At 40.9% G+C, this 17,092-nt stretch overlaps 1 protein-coding gene across 10 annotated transcripts in view; it reads right to left on the reverse strand.

The window, feature by feature from the left end:
• The window catches only part of CDH6 (cadherin 6), a 114,458-nt gene that overhangs the window by 56,370 nt on the left and 40,996 nt on the right, over positions 1–17,092 (reverse strand). The window contains exon 1 of one of the 10 annotated variants that reach the window (XM_046919636.1): positions 10,678–16,566. The exons of 8 other annotated variants lie outside the window; for them this stretch is intronic. The gene's annotated coding sequence lies outside the window, so the exon portion shown is untranslated. Of the gene's footprint in view, positions 1–3,642; positions 4,732–10,677; positions 16,567–17,092 lie in introns of those variants that run through there. One more of the 10 variants, XM_046919635.1, reaches the window with a different exon arrangement.

The following is a 17,092-nucleotide window of genomic DNA, read 5'->3' on the forward strand; positions in this document are numbered from 1 at the left end:
AAAATACCATAAAAAGGTAGCTTCTAGGTGAGGAGAAGACAGTTTTTTAACATTAAGAGGAAGAGTGGAAAAGGTACAATTAATTCTGAAGTAGTGGTGTTTCCTCTGGAGAAAAGGGAAGGTTCCCAGTTAGATCTCATTAACACCACTAAACCTTCAGTAGACAAAAACACCTCCATCCTGCAGAGCTTGGGAGATGTGCCCACGTAAATATTTGAGCATCGTGGGGCAGACTCAGACCCACAGGTTTACACCCATCTGAACATGCACACATTCAGGAGTCACAGTAAGAACAGACCCAGTGCCCACAGCAAGATGGCCTTCACAGAAGAGGGGGAAAGTGTGAGAGGAACAGAAAAAGACAAATGTGAGTAGACTTGAAGTGTTCAGCAGATTCATGCACCAGGCAAGAGAGAGCTGAGGTGGCTTCAGCTTTCTTCCTGTTTTTATGGCATCTGTTATTTTCTTCCTGTGCACTTCTGAGTTGCTCAGGCTCTCCTTTAAGGCTCTGCCAACATCCCTCCTTGTAACCCCTCAGCTCTGAGTCTCTGCACTCTGATAAGACCCCAAAGGGGAAATGATGTCGCACACGGTACTTCTGACTCCCACACTATTGCCCATCTGCTCTGCAGGGAGGCTGCTGGCTGCCTGGGTGAGTTAATGAGTGCCGTGGGCAGCTGCAGCCCTGGCAAGCTGCCATCTAACTGCATACCTGTCGTGAACCTAGCTTGGAGTGAGGATGGGTAAAGACAGGAGAATTAATTTCTGGCTGTGTGCATATGGCTCACCTTGCTGGGGAGGAAGGGTCTGAGGTAGGGAGTACAGCGTATGAGCAAACCTATTATTTTGCTATCAGTGAAGTCTGCATGACATAAGGGAGTGGAAATCATCACTCCACAGGCTCCACCAGCACTCATCTCATTGCCCCCACAGCCAAATCCTGCAGTGAGCTTGTGTACCTCTGCTCCTACACTTAATGTTTCCTGAGCAGTGCTGCCTGGAGCAGAACTACCTGACAGGATTTGTGCCAGCCTCTTAAAGGATCAGTCCTTCAAATGCCAATTGCCAGGAAACAATTATTCCTACAGGGGAATTTTCTGCACTTGAAGTCAGCTATATTTCACAGCTCTGATGTCATGGGAGAGGTTTTATAGTGGCTCATGCTGAAATATAGCTCACGAGAATGATCTCATAGCTGTGAAATATAGTCTTTTATTCTTCTTTGCAGAGATGTGTCCAAAAAACTGAAATAGGGGCATGATCCCATAATGTCCCTCTTGACTGGGTGGTCTCCGTGCAGAAGCTGAGCAGCTAAGCCCCAGCAAATTCTGTGTGCATGGCAAGAGAGCAGACATGTTTTTACAGACCTTGGCTTGAGTGTGCAATCAAGACAGGTACAAACCGAAGTCCAGGGTATCTTTGCCCTATAGGTGCTAGTAACTGTATTATGGGTCATAATGATAAATTCAGTGAAGGGAATAAAAAGAATGGGAGCAATATACTCTGAGCTGAGTCTTTAGTAAAGAGTTGGCTCCTTGTCTTTTAAATGGCATTTTGTGCTTTTGTTTCAACGTCTCATGCTGCAGAGAGGTCTCTGCATTGTAGTAGCTCCTCTCTTGCAATTTCTGTGCTTACTCCTTTCTTTAATTTGAAAACAAGTCATTCACCAGGGATGCTTTTTTCTGTAATTGGAAGAGTGCAAATATAATTGACGGGATGTTTCCCTTGTTCCCCTCCAAGGGATGGGGGCTAAAATTTGTGTTTTCTTCACATCATACAAAGACAGACAGTAAGACAGAAAGAGCACTTTAAACATTTCACTTTTCTCAACCCTCGGCTGGTCAGCTGGTTGGGGAACGCACTGTGTTAATCAACTGAAATGTCAAGAGTGAAAAACGATTTCACTGTACAACATTCTCAGACAACTGGCTTAGCTCTGTCAGCTCAAATACGTATCAAATATGGGATTTTTATGGGAGAAGAAGGAATCTGCACACCCAAGCTTAAAAAGAAAAAAATCCCAGTCTAACTTTAGGTATGATGATTGTTAACATAAAAGCAGTGTCACTTGCAATGAAATAACTGTCTTTGGTGTGACAAGCTGCAGATTTAAAGTTTATGTTCACGCCTCTTTGAAGGATCAAAACCTCAGACAATTACTTAATCGCTATAAATATCAACTTAAAAATTATTTCTCCTAGGTGATGGTGTTCATAGTCAACCTTCCTGTTCACCCTTTCCCCCAGTTTCTCATTAATGTAGATGTCTTCATGTCACTGATGTGAGAATTCAGTGCAATTTTACACTCTTCCTGAGAAATACTTCATTACTTCAACTACCAATGAGAAAACGTATCCATTGGGGTTTCTCTGATGCATCACGGAGCTCTGTCCTGGAGATGGCTTTCCAGCACAGTGACAACCACCAGGTGCAGGTTCTTGACACGAGGAACACCAGAGGTTTCCCCCTCCACTCCCACTCAGCGTAGTAGGTTGTGCTGCTCTTTGTAGGTGGTGGTTCAATAAACCAGACCAGCAAAGAGCCTTCCCCTCAGAGGCATCAGTAAGAAGAGAGAAGACATTTTTTCATTCCTTTCCATTCATTCCCATAGTATCTCCCCCTCATTAAACTCTCAAAGGAATATGATTCATATGATTGTTATTGAACTAGGACTTGAAAATTACTTCTTTTCAGATTCCATGCATTCAGTTATGCTTCTGTATGTGTATATATATATACATATCAGGCATTTTAGGCTGCTGATGATTGGATGTTAAGTATCCTTTTAATGTGTCAATAATCATGAGTCTCTAAAATTTCTGACACAACCATTATTCAAATAAGTGCTAGTGCAATAGATCTTTTATTTCTTATTCACCTAAGTGTAGTTTCACTGTTTGAGGGTTAAGTATGCAGCTTCAGACATTAGGAATAAGGTCCATTAGTCCATATGATTTAACATTGATTGTATTCAAGAACAGATAATTTACTGCTATTCTCACATGAAGAGTGAGTGAGCAGTTGTAATTTAATAGATGATGTGACATAGTAACTGAGGGTACTGAGTATGGTGAATGATACAGATATGCCCTGCAAGAGTTAACTGCAGATGTGAATATTCAGACAAGATTTATTTATTTATTCAGTTCTTTATGGTGTGTGTGGTTGGGGGTGGGGGGGAGAAGCTGTATCTGTCCTCATTGATATTCAGTTACTGAGGGGAAAATAAACACAAAGGCAGAAAATAGACCTGCTGTTTAATTCAAGTAGTATTACACAATGAACACTCTGGCATATGTGCCTCTACTGGCACAAAATCAAACTTGTTTTATGGTGGGGGTGAAAAAGTGTAGACTAGTCCTCTGGCTTCATCAACAACTGTGTCGTGTCTACCAGTGATATGAAGTGTCTACCAGTAGTCTGATGCTGACATCAGGTACAAGTGTTTAATTTGTCTAACTTTTCAGAGAGAGAGAAAGGAATCTACATTTCATTGTCAAAGTCTGAGGAATGAAGGGTGGGGAAAGCATTAATGGGGGAAGAAGAATGGACAGATATTGATTCCTAGTTCTGCTGTGTAAGCTGTTCTTTGGAAGGAGGCATGCTAGGTGAGGATCTGGTGATTATTTATTTAGATTTTACCTTGTTGCAAAGCCATGTCAAAGAAGCAATGTGCCAGTCCATAAAATAATCTGAACAACCCAGAAGAGCCAAGACCTCAAGCTGTCCTTGGGGATGTCCTCACAATGACAAAGTATACAGTTCTGCTACCCCGCAGGAAAGATTGCAAGAAGAGGATTAAGGCTGTAAGGAAAATCTGCAAAAAATTACTTTCTCATCATGGGGGGAAAGGTTAAAGCAGCAATCACTACACAAAGAAAAGACAGTATTCCAGCTAACCTAAAAAAAATAGAGGCTTCCGAATTTATCATATTCATTTATTTTCAGTGTCGTATTCATATATTCAAATATATCACATCGATATACTTTCATATATAGTAAAGGATTCCTTGCTGGATATTTTCAGTAATAGCTAAATTTCATGTACTCAAAAGCTGCAATGCTACAGACTTGTCCATAATTGACTTGGACTTAAAAAGAAGTTGAGTTTGAGCTTACTTTACAATTATGTTTCTCTTATGACCAGTAAGATCTGAAAGTCTCAAGTGTAAATTAGCTTTTACTGCTCTAAAATCCAAATGCCCTTTTCCCTTCATTCTCCATGAGGCATTCCTTTGCAAATATCACTCATAAACAGAAAAAAAGATTTTTTTTGCAGACTAAAGATAGCTGATGAAATTTTAATCTTCTGATTTTCACTACTTCTTTTTAATATCTATTATATAAACATATGCCCTAGTGATCATTTCTGAATACACCTCTGAAATTCCAAACAGAACAGAGCCAAGAGGGAATTAAAACTGAAAGATATGTGGTTTTAAACCACAGGTTCCTTCTGAAGACATGGAGTACACAATGTAATTGCAGCCAGCAGTGGTTGATTATAGTGTCTTTGAAAGCCATTTTTTATTCAGTTCTCTCAGCAGGAAAAAAGGTCCAGAACTATAAAAATAACTGAAAGCAGCAGAAATGTTAAGATAACTACTACCTGAATCCTGCACTGGGATCTATTAACATGGCACTTTGGCATAATGTGATTGCTTTAATCCCAGTGAACCAGAATGCACGCAAACATCAGCCTTCACAAGAGCACAAACCAACAAAATAGACAAAGTGAGAGGCAAATCTCTCTCGTTAGTGTCTCAGTGGTGGTGGCTACAGGTGACTGTAGGACTTCATAAGATTATTCAGTAGCTAATGAGTGGACTGATGATGTGGTTTGTCCGCTTTCAGATAGATTTTTTTTACCTGCCATTTGAAAAGGCCCTCAGTGTCATCTTGTTTCAGAAATGCCAAATCTAAGTCTCTGTATTTAGAAATACTGGAAGCATACCTTTCAACCACTGTGCATAAACAGACTCAGAAAGAAGACAAGAATGTCACAGAAAAGGAAATCTTATTTTTCCATTGTATGGATGCAGCAAGCAACTAATCTGTGATCACTCAAGAATATAAAAGTCCTGCAGCTGGGTCGGGGTAATTACCAATATCAGTACAGACTAGAGATCAATTCACTGAGAAGCCCTGCAGAGATAGACCAAGGGGTTACTGGTGGATGAAAAATCAGACCCGAGCTGGCAATGTGTGCTTTCAGCTCAGAGAGTCAATTGTACCGTGGGCCGAATAAAAAGGAGCTTTCCCATCAGGGTGAGGGAGGTGATTGCCTCCCTCTGCTCTACCCTCGTGAGGCACCACCTGGAGTACTGTGTCCAGGCTGTTGGAGTGGGTCCAGAGAAGAACATAAAACTGTTCAGAGGGCTGGAGCATCTCTCCTATGAAGACAGGCTGGGGGAGCTAGGTTTGTTCAGCATGAAGAGAAAGCTGTGGGGACTCCTCATCAGGGCCTTTCGATATGTAATTGTATGTATTATAAGGGAGATGGAGAACACTGTTTTTCCAGATAAAGCCACACTGCCTCATGTACTGAAATTTGATTCCTGAAAAGGAGCCCAGTCTTCCCACCCAGAGAGGAAAGCTATTGGGTGCCTAAGTTATAGTGTTTCGTCTCTTCATTGAAAAAAGCTGTATTATTTGAATACCCCTCCTGTTTCTTTCTAGATTCTGATACTTGAAAGTCTCATAGACAAGCTCTGAGATCAATGACTATTTAGGCATTTCTTAAAGAAGTGGCAAAGCTATTTAAAACAAGACTCAATTCTTATAAGATTATGAGATGCTACCACCAAACAATCTTTATGAAGGGAACTATTCCAAACTTTCAGAGTGCATTAAAGAAATCTTGGTCAGCTTCTCCCTGAAAATCACAATTTTCTTAATGTAGATGAGATGTCCTGCTTTGCTTTTTCCATCTCTACTCAAACTACCATTAGGCACCTACCCCCATGCCATCAGAGGCATCTGTACATGCATAAATGATGCAGAACCACAAAAGAAGAGATTCTTTCTGTGTTGATCAGCAATTACTCAAAGCAGCACGTCTGAGCTACTCTCCGAATGCAAGAGAAAAACCTGGGCTTGCAGCTCTTTTCGTAGCATTGCAGTTCTCCCTGAAGTATTGCAGCATGACAATGAAGGCAGAGGCTGTACTGCCGCACGCCTAGCCTGAAGTAGAAGCAGGAGATAGCACATTTTCAGCGGGTACCAGCATATCGTTCTATCAAAAACTCACTATTTTGGCAGTAGTAATAAGACGGTTCAAAGACAGACATAAATGGAAGAAAATTCTTTGAAAGGAATATTTTGGTTGTGCTTTGGGCAGTGTAAATCACTGTAAAATGCGATCTTAATCCCTAAAGTCTTATTTGTTTCCTGCAGAGGAGGCTGATGGACAGATATCAAAATTATTGTAGTAAATAGTATAATTAAGGGCAAACAGGTAAACAGAGTTCATCTGACTCTAATCTAGGCACGTTAGAGTCTGCATATGTGAAAAAGGATTATTATTCTCTATTTTAAATTTGCAGCCATCTTTAAATTCATATTTCTAGGAAAGCCACAATCCCACATTTGACTGCTGCTGTCTTATTTTTTTTTTTCAGTGACCCTAATCTCTTCTGCTTGCCTCTTGCAGTTCTCCCTTACAAGGACTTTTCTGACCACCCCCACTGCCAGCATGCCCCATTACATCTGTGGTAGAACAAAGCACTTGTCTTTTCTAAGTTTTCCATTCACCAGCTGCTGTTTGCTTCTTTCTCTCTGCTAGAGGCTTGTTGTACTCTATGTTTTCCTGTGTATGTTGACAGTAACATATGGTATCTTCCCACTCTGAACTTAGGCAAAAACAATTAGTAGATGAGGCATAATGTACTGGACCTGGGAAGGGTAGCAATAGCTAAATGTTACTTTAGTATTTGTTAAACAAGGGCTTTCTTATTTCTCATTGGAGTTTCATGGCTATTTACCACTAAGAAATGGATGCAGACTGCTACCAATCAGAAATCCCTGTAATGCTCAGCATGTTGTGGGCAAGTGAACTCCATTTATGCAAATGCACTCCAACGGGAGCAATTAAGAGGGAAATAGAGGAATGCCCATTAAGACTCATTTCATTACAAACGCGCTATTAAAAGAACTGTAGATTAGTAGGTCATGTCTCTTTTTTGATGAAAGAGTCTTTTATTTCTTTGATCACGATAGTAACAGGCTGCACTAAAAGGCAATGCTTCTTTAAAAGCCTCTTAATGTTGCCCCTATTAACTTCACAGCTTAAAAAGCTGCAGCAAAAGGCAGGAGAACTAATGCAGGTTTGCAGGCTTTCCTTCTCTCAGATCTCTTGATCCTACTTGGAATCTTACTAAGGAGCCAGGAGAACTTCACAAGCAGAGCTAGATGAGATGGCAGAAAGTGGAAATACCCATTGTAAGTCTTCCTGAGCTCTCCTCACAGCCAACAAAAAAAACCTGCAGCACTTAAGAACACTCAGCTATTTCTGAGTGACTTCAGAGATATTAGGACTGGGTAATTGTTGTTAAATGGGAATGAGGCACACCTGCTCTTCATACAGGGTGAATAAATGCCATACTATTACAACAAGGCTACTCTAGCCTTGCCACTAGGACTCAGTTATCCAAACAAGTTGATCTTTACTCCTAGCACAGCTTTGAGCCAGAACCCTCTACAGCTAACCTGTATGGAAAGCTACAACTTCAGGTGAGGCAAACTTCCCAGCTTCATGTATTTCCAACCATGGTGACTCATTACTTAACTGAGGTTTTGTGAATACTGAGTGATGTTTCTGAAACTCTTGAAGTTTCTTGAATAGGAAACATGCACACTTGCTTTTCAAATCACTAATCTGAGAGGTGGCTTTCTTTTCTGAAAGGATCCTTTTAATAAGGTTTTGCTAGTAATGTTATGTTTGTTAGAATATGAAAGTGTATAAAAGAATACTATTACTTGTGACTGAAAAGCTTCTGAAGTATTTAATAATGCCACTTATGTCACTAGTTCTTTGAAAAATCTTAATGAGTTGTTTAATTGGGACTATGCAAGAAATTTGAATTGTTGATGTATTTTTTTCTCGGTGCATACAGCTGTGTGTACGTACACCATTAACAAATACTATGCAGGTGATTTGCTCCTTTGCTTGTATTGTTGAGATGTTCTCCTCTGGATGTAGAACCCAATGAGAAAGTTCCTTTCAGTGGTATGATAAGATCCCTGTAAGCGCGTTGTTTCTTGAAAGTGAAGAAATCTAGGAAAGATTCTTATCTTCTTTGAAATAATCAGTGTTTGCAGTGCTGTTGAATTCCTTCCAATTGCATGTGGAATCTCTTTGGAGAAGAAGCAGAGTACGTATTTTTGGAAGCGAGGTTTCTAATGCAATTACTGAAGACATCCCCTTGTGTAATGGAGGCTTCAGTGTGGTGCTTTATTTCTAATTCCATTCCCACCAGGCTCCTTGTTGCTGTTTTCTACAGAAGGGAGCTGGGAGTCATGCTGCAGCTCTGAAGTACATTGTTAATACTAAAGAACTCTGTGATCACTTATGCAGCAAACTGTGGATTAGAAACTTCTAGAGCAGCTCTGGTCTCGTGTGTTAGACAACCGAAGGAGCTAATTCTAAGTACACAGAACAAGTGATACAAGCGTTTTTGGTCTGAGACTTGGAGGAATATTACTCCATGTAAGCTACTGAAGAGTCTGACTTTGGCTATTCTTACTCAGCGAAGCTTTGGTTTAGATTCTTTAGTAATCTCATGGAGTAGCCAGGATTGATGATAGCCAAGATAATATATATGTGTATGTGTGTATATATATATATATATTTTAAAGGCAAGCAGTTTGGGAGGAGCAGAATTAAGTGAATCTATTTCGGCATAACTTATATTCTCATGCTTGTAAACAGATGTCTCTGCTTAAAGAACAAAGAGATACTTACCTGGACAAGGGAGACTACCTCCTTATTCTGAAATTTCTTTTCATCTAAAAGGTATTCCCCTGGGCAGGGAGTGCTGAGGATACCCAATTCCAGTAAGAAATGAAAGCTGAGGTGTCAGTACAGCCTCTCTGATACTGTTCCTTTTATCAGAGGGGGGCAAGTCTGCTGTTTATCCATTAATGGAAAGACTACTCTTAAATGTTTAAAATATTTTCTTGAGCCAAAACTAAACTTCTCTGAAATTCTTATAGAAAGTAGTATACAGAAACAACCAGCTTTGGTCTTGTTGAAATGGATAAGAAGTTTGTGTCATTGGAGCTAGCATGTCTCCTTTCTTTTTTTTCTTTTCCTTAAATGTTTCTCAGTTCTACAGTTACTTCTTTCAACAGCTTTTATTCTCATTTTTATTAGAATTAAATAATATCCTACCCTAAAATCTTAAATATTGCATGTACTTCTAGTGCAACATGACTGTTGTCAACTGTGGCTGCTTCCTTCTGAAGAGATGAAAGCCTCCTTCCTGTCAAGGTCACTTAGCTTTGATCCTAAAGTCCTCCCCCTTTCTGCTTCCCTGTTTCCTTCTCACCTTTAATTATGGACAAACTGATGTAAGCTGAAAATTGTCAAACTGCCCTGGAGGCTAACATGAGTGTTTATTCACCTGCTTGAGATACTCCCATAGTCTCAATTACCAAGGAATTCGATCACTTAGGAATCTTTATTGCGTTTATCCTCAGAGTCATTTCGTGAGAACTGCAAAGCTATCATTTCTGAATATGGAAACAGAATAAATGTAAAGACCAGACCTTCAAAGGCGTTTAGAAGCCTAACTCTTACCGCAACCAGGTCAATGGAATGTAAGCCTCTTATCGTATGACATTTTAGCACTTCTTTAAAAGCAGAAGTTATTATGGCCACCATAAAATCTGGGTGATGGTTGACAACTGAACACGAATAAGCTCAAGGATGCACACATTATCTTTCTCATTTCTCTGTAAGATTTCACATATTTCTGCTCAAGTCTCGGCAAAGTAGTTTTTAGTATTTTTTTTCACATGTATAAGCCACAAGACATTTGCTCCTTATTATATTTCTTATTTGCTAGATGCATACAGTTTCAAAACAAAATCAAAATTACACCAGCAGTTTATTACCTCCATCTACATATTATCTGTTGAATTGATTGTCTTGTGATGAAATGATGTCTTTTCAGTTACATAAGCAATCCACAGAGTATCAGTTTTAAAGCAGAAATTAGATTCTCTCTCCCACTTTAAGCCCTTGCAACTTAGCAACAATGCAGGTGTGAGGCACGCACAGGTAATATAGGGGAAGATTACCCTGGAGTTATCTGCCTCTGCTCCCTCTCCATAATCAGTACCCCTTTCTTCTGATTTACTGCAGCTTATTTTGCACTGCGGGTTCTAAGAGGACTTATTTTGAGCGTGGGCACTTACAAAGCAGTGGGGATTATCCAAGGTTCAGTCCTATGAAAAAATATGGTATTTCATTAAGTGGGCAATCTGAGATCTATGATTTTAGATTTCCACTCCTTTCTGTTCATAAATGCCCAAAGTTTGTTGAAAGTGGGATATATTGTCATTTAGTACCGCCTTCTAAGTGTTGAACTTACGTGTGTGTATATACATATATATCTGCATCTATGTGCTGTATACTATCTAAACTGATAAAGGCTTTAGTAACACTTTAGTTACCTGTGGGAATTAACTTTGATTTCAGTGCTGAATGGCTAAAGCATTTCTGTGGTGTTAGGATCCAGAATAGGATGGAGACTTGAAACCATAAGCTTCTGTTCCTTGAAATCAAGCGTGGCTCTGTCAGATGAGAATGGAGCTGAGCAATGTCAGCTTGAAGGAAAAGCTCTGGTGCTTTGAGAAATAAAATCCAACACTTTGATGGCAGTTAATTCGACTGTAACTGGGGAAGAGATCAGCTAAGTAGAGTTTTACTGACAAAAGCATTTACGGAACAGGTAGTTGCTACGTATGCCTGTTTGGAGGAGAGTGCATATGCACCAGCGGTGCCAGTGTGAACTCAGCCTCTGCAGCCCTGTGTCTCAGGAAACATGATGCTGCCACTGCTACCTGCAAACTGCAGATTTTGGCTTAACTTAACAGAGGCTGCTTCAGGTCTGAAGCATATTATAGCTTTAACTGAACCTGCAGTAAATCAAAAGGTAAGTAATGCCGCCTTCCTGCATTAGCTTAACACTGTGAAACTGTATGGTTTTAACTTAAAGAAATTACTGTAACTGAGCTTGCAGACCAATTAAAAATTAGCAACAGACTGTCTGAAAACCTCAAGCAAACCTAAGAAATTCTCACCGCCAACAGTATACTCCTAAAGGAAAAGAACTTAGGACATAACTTGCTGGTACTACTTGAAAGAAATGTGAGGATAACAAGACAGAAAGGTATAGGTACCAGGAAGCTGGTGATGAACCAACCTTTGTATTATTAATGAGAATTAGTAATTAAGTAGTATGGACAAAAAGTGTCAGTATAAATGTAGCAGGACTATGAATCTGTGCTTATTTGATTTTGATTTTACTGTTGAAACATTAATCAGGCTAACAATGGATTCTAATTGTTGGCTCTGCAGATAAGGTGTGTTCCCTTGTGCCCATAATGAGACTTTGAATACAACATTGTTTGTCAGATGGGCAATTTTTGTGCAGCAGAAATGTGGGGAAAGGGAAAATAATGAGAAGTAACAGCAAGGAGAAAGAAAAGGAGCAGCAGCAGAGAGGTTCCTTGCTTGGCAGTGCTTCAGAGCTGGGATACAGCTGCTTATCCATCTGTGAGCCTGGGCTGCAGCCAGGCAAAGGGGGCTCGGGACACTCCCATGTACTCATTTTCTCCTCATTTGTATTGAGCCCATGCTGGTGGCACTTGAACGTGTTGACCAGCATCTCAGAGGTCAGGTGTTATCTTAGGCTCCAGGCCACCAAGGGATTTGAATAGATGTCCTTCTCCCTGCTGTCCCTAGGGACACTGCTATCATGGCCTTGTTCACAGCATTGATTTTCTTCTTGAAGCAGCCCCCTGTTCTGAGCAGTTTCACACCACCAGAACGTGCTCCATGCCAGAACTGACAGTGTCAATTCATTAGTCAAGGCTGACCGAAGTTTGGTGTCACATCTCTAGGATGCAACCTGTCATTTAGAGGCCTGAGGGAAATGTAGAGAAGGGTGACTTTAAGCAGCCTTCTTTTCTGATGTTCTGGAGGCCTGAAGTGGCTCCTCATGTAGATTAGGCAGTCCTGAGGATCCCTAAGTCCCCACACTGCCTGCTCCTTGCTACTTAGCCTCCACCTCCCAAAATGTCTGCAGCATTGCACTCCCTGTGCTTGTAGATACATGAGCAGTTGCTGGGGCTCACTTTCTGTGACAGTGATGAAGTCTGGGGGGAGAACATCTTTCCTGTCTGTGCCTGAAGCCTTTAAGGCTTCTTTAATGACTCCTTAAACAGATGCTTTAGCATACATAGGGGGTCTGGAAGAGTGATGGATGAATCCCTTTTTGTGTCCTATTTCAGCATACAATGTGACACACAAGTTGGCTTTCTCAGTTGTGGAGGGGGAGGAAAAAAAACACAAGAAAACCCTCCAGACCACATGTACCTGTCTGCTGCTTAAAGAGGGGCAGAGAGTCTTGAGCACTTAATTGCAGTGGTATTGCACAACTGTTGGACTGGGGCCACAATGTGGTTCCTATCAAAGTTCCTTGTAGAAAGCACCTGGGCCATACATCCTGATTCAGCACATAAGGAAAACAAGTTGTCTCTAAGGAAAAATGGTCGTGTCTGGCCTGCCTTGCCTTTTCTTCCCACCTCTTCTCAAATGGAGGAGTGAGATATATCACCCTGCCTCAACTCTGCATATTGAGTTAAGCCTAACATTTGGATTTATTAATAGAACACTTTCCCTCCTTCATTTCCCCCAGGATAAGAATTCAATCTTTTTCCCAGGAGCTGCACTTTCATGCATATGTTATGGGCAGGCAAGGTTCACAGAAGGTGACTCCCTACAAAAAGTGTGTGTCTTCTCAGTGCCAATTTGTTTCTGCTGGAAGGACCTGTAGTCATCTGCATGAGAACTTGCAGGAAACTGAGAACATGAAATGATGTCTTAGAAAGAATAGGCTAGCATGAAACATGGGGGGGGGCGGGGGAGGAATTCTCATTCTGGTTAAAATTAGCAGTCATTACAAAATTCAGAAATTTCCCTTTGTGTTCCGAATTAATTTATTGGGATTGTTTTACTGCTGCTTGGTGAGTGATATAACCCTATTCCTCATACTTTTGTCTGGGTAAATCAACCTTGTGGCTGTGGGTCCTCTTCTGCCTGTTGCCTACAGCTGTGCTTGTTTTAGTCATTACTAGTCTGTTGGTTTTTCCTAAATTGCTTTTAATTGCACTTCAGAACTTTTGCATCTTACTTTCTTTTCATCCTCATAGTGAAGAATATTGTGAGGTGGCAGCAGGGCAAAATCCATAAATTCTAGTTTAGACAAGGAAAAAAGATCTAGACAATTTTTTAAGCCATTTTTTCTTGCTTGCTGTTATTTATAGACTTGACCTCCAACCCTACACCCCAGCTCACCTCTGTACCAACCCACATTAAGTCTTAATGAGAAAATCTTTAGGGTGAGATAACAACAAATAAATAGCTGTTTACTCACGGGTCCTTCCTTTTGTTTCTCTTTTCTGTGTGTGCACTGTAGCATTCCTGTGGCTGATGGGATCAAAGTAGTCTGGCTTTTGTATTCCCATTGCAGGTCGCAAGCTATATGAACACTTTTCAAATTCACTCTTCCACCCAGGACATGTACTAGCTCTCAAGGAGGCATAAAGGAAACATCCCAATCCAATGACTGCTGCAGATGTGTTCAATAAAAGAGTAGCTGTAACTACACAAATTACCTTTGCTAAGCTGCAGGGTGCTGCAGAACTCCTGGAATGAGTTTCTCCCTGCCACACTTTTCATTCTCTCTGCTGGTTGTGAATGAATACAAATTAAGAAGAAATCACTGAAAGAGGTTATAGGCCTATACAAATATCTTACAAGAGAATTGGACTGCTCTTACAGCTTATTTTTTTACATTGCTGATAGTTTTAGGAAGAAAGGGATGTTACCTCTTTTAGAAACCTGTATCTGTAGGGGAGGAAACAGAGACATTTAGCACAGCTTACTGGCAATTTCATTACAAGTCTTGCAATAATTGATATTTTAATTAAAGCCCCAGCTCCTGGAGACAGGTAATTGTGCGCAGATCTCTATTTTCATTTAGGAAAACATGTTTCTATTCAGATGTTTGCCAAATAATACTGCAAAATATAACCTGTGTCCCAGCCACCTCAAAGCTAGAATGCAGTGAAAGCCAATCTGCACTTAGGATGTTTTTTCATTGTTTGAGATGCAATGCCTCCTGAGCTGAAAGCCCAACTTGTTCATGTTAGGGCCAGGCCACGGGCTTTCAAGTTTAGAGTGGTTAATTCTGGGCATTTAAATTGAAGATCTGAAATGTATTGGGAGCAGTGGTAGGAAGGGGCTGTGGCTGCCTGCAGTGGGAGGGGAGCAGAAGGAACAGGCTTGTAGCATGCTGTGTCCCCAGGGGGAGCAAAGGGATGCCCTCTCTCAGAGAATGAGAAACTAGCTGAGAAAAAATTGCAGCATTACCTTCTATTGAGGAGAACAGCTTCTTAGAGATTGATTTACTTCATCTTTTGGTTCAAAATGCCACTTAGCATTAATTTAAACTGCTGGTAAAAAATGAGTCCTTGTTTCAGCCCATACACAACCAGACTCTCTGCCATGGCTCAGCCCTGTTCTTTCATGAGCAGCACCCTCAGCTCTGTCGTATTTTAAGGAACCTGCCTGCTGCTTCTTCCCTGGAAGAGGTACAGAGGAGCTGGTTGTAGTTTGGCTTTGTAGGTGTGGAGGCAGGATTTTAGCTGGCCTTCTGCATGTAGTCTATTTCTAGCAACTACTTTGTGGGGTCCCATTAGCAGCTGCAGAACCCTGGGACGTGAGGCCAGGAGTTTTCCCACACCACAGCTTTTTGCTGTTTGTGAATTTGCTATGCACAGCTAATTTTAGATTTCTATAAAAAGAGCCAACATGAAAGAAATCCAAAACCTGTAGCAGAGTGTTGCCTTTTAAAATAACAGATTTTTGGCTCCAGGCCAACCAAGCTGAGAACAAATGGAAGAAAAATTCTCTTAAATATTTAACATTACACGCGGGATTATACTGGATTACAAATAATCAAACATGTCTGTTTGTTTCTTTTTAAAAAGACTCATTCCAAGTGCAGTTTGTTAGCTTTCATGTTTATTTGTTACTACCCTATGACAGTAAGAGCCTCTTTTGGGCTAGAAAATGATATTTTTTTTACTGATTTATGATTATTTTTTTCCCCCTTATGTTGAAAGGATTCTTACATGGTCTTCCATAAGAGTAGGGTGGGATCCATTCCCTATTAGCAAATGCTGCTTTCCTTTTCCTTCCCTACTTCATTAAGAATACCCTGCTGCACGTATAGCCATGAACTTGCTCATTTTGTTGTACCAAGTCATTGGTGTGGATGTATACAGTTTAGTTGATAGCCTGCTCAGGCATTAGCTGGCAGAATAGGTAATTTGAAATTTTCTCCCAAATGTGGCAAATAAGTCTCTACTTACATAACTGGCAGAGTCTGAGGAACAAGCTTTATTTAAAAAGCTGTTTTAAAAATATGAGTACATCAGAAGGGGGGGGAGCAAAAGGAATGCAGTATGAGTAGTTATTATTTGGGTTCTTAATAGATTAATGACATTTGAGAGGCAAAGTGGACTGAGAACCCCAAAACTTTCCAACTATGGCAGTTATATTTGTCCAACCACTGAAATAAGATGACGAATAGTATCAGTTCAGATAGTCTGTACAGGAGAACCTAGGCTTTGATGCTCAGGATTTAGAGCTTCAGAACCTTTTCTCAGCTGCCAGCTCACCCTAGTGGTGCCAGAATTCCCCAGGCACTCATGATTTAGCCATCAGAGCCCTCCAGGTGCGTGCAATTCAGATACTGAGAAATGGTAAAATTATGCAAATCTGATGCAGGCAGGCGATGTGGCAGCTAATGCTTGGCACAATTCACAGGCTAGACCCTCCTTCTCCCATTTCCCCTCAGGATCCTCAGCTGGGATATCAAAACGTGTCTACCAAATTGGCAGAGCTTTCCAGCCTGTTTCCTACCTCCAGCCCCTATGCTCTGATGGGGCTCTCCAAGCTTGATCCTATTCAATCTGTTGTACTGAGGTTGTGTATCATTCCATAATACTCACAACACAGATTAGCACCCAGGCCATTCCATCCACTACACATAAGCCTCCTTTCCAGTATTTCTTTGGCTCAGTAACAAAGGGAAAGTTTTGGCTCTAGTTCTTTCTCCTGTCTGATTACTTCCATCTTTCCTGTTCTTGCCTAAATGGATACAGCATGAACTGCATCACAGCTCTACCTTACGTATCCCAATGGGCTCAGATGGGGGAACGAGGTCTTGTCCACATGTTTTCTCTCAACTGCAGCTGTGTTGGCTTAAGAGCTTTTTTTGTCACCAGACGCTCATTTGTACATCCTGCCAGGAGAGCAGGTTGTTAGCTGCACAGTTCCTTAACTTGTTTCAGTCAGAATAAGCTCACTGTAGATCTTGAATGAACCCATATAATCTTGACCCAAAGGAGCTGGACAGGGCTCTGAGGAGGGGTCTAGCTGAAGGGCTCTGGGAAAGTGGCTACAGCCAGAGGAGGATGCAGGAACAAGACCTCGGCCACACTGTAAAATGGAGGCTGATGCAGCTTTTGTGTAGGATAGATGGAGAGACTGAATTGTGACTGAACCTCTGTGCTTGCTTTTATTTCCTGGCCTGGTCTGCAAGATGCCAATTTAGCTATTAAGGTCTAATAGCAAAATGGAAAGCTCAATTATAAAAGATGAAGTGTTGCATTAGAGGTTAATAGAATGGTCTGATAAACAAATCAGTTGTTGCATTTCATCACCCTGTTACCAAATTACTGGTTTGTCAGTTGTATGCTTCCACCCTTTTTCCTTGTAATGCAGTTGATTTGT

This window comes from Gallus gallus, chromosome 2 (genome assembly GCF_016699485.2).
Source record: "Gallus gallus isolate bGalGal1 chromosome 2, bGalGal1.mat.broiler.GRCg7b, whole genome shotgun sequence".
NCBI classification, from domain to species: Eukaryota; Metazoa; Chordata; class Aves; order Galliformes; family Phasianidae; genus Gallus; species Gallus gallus.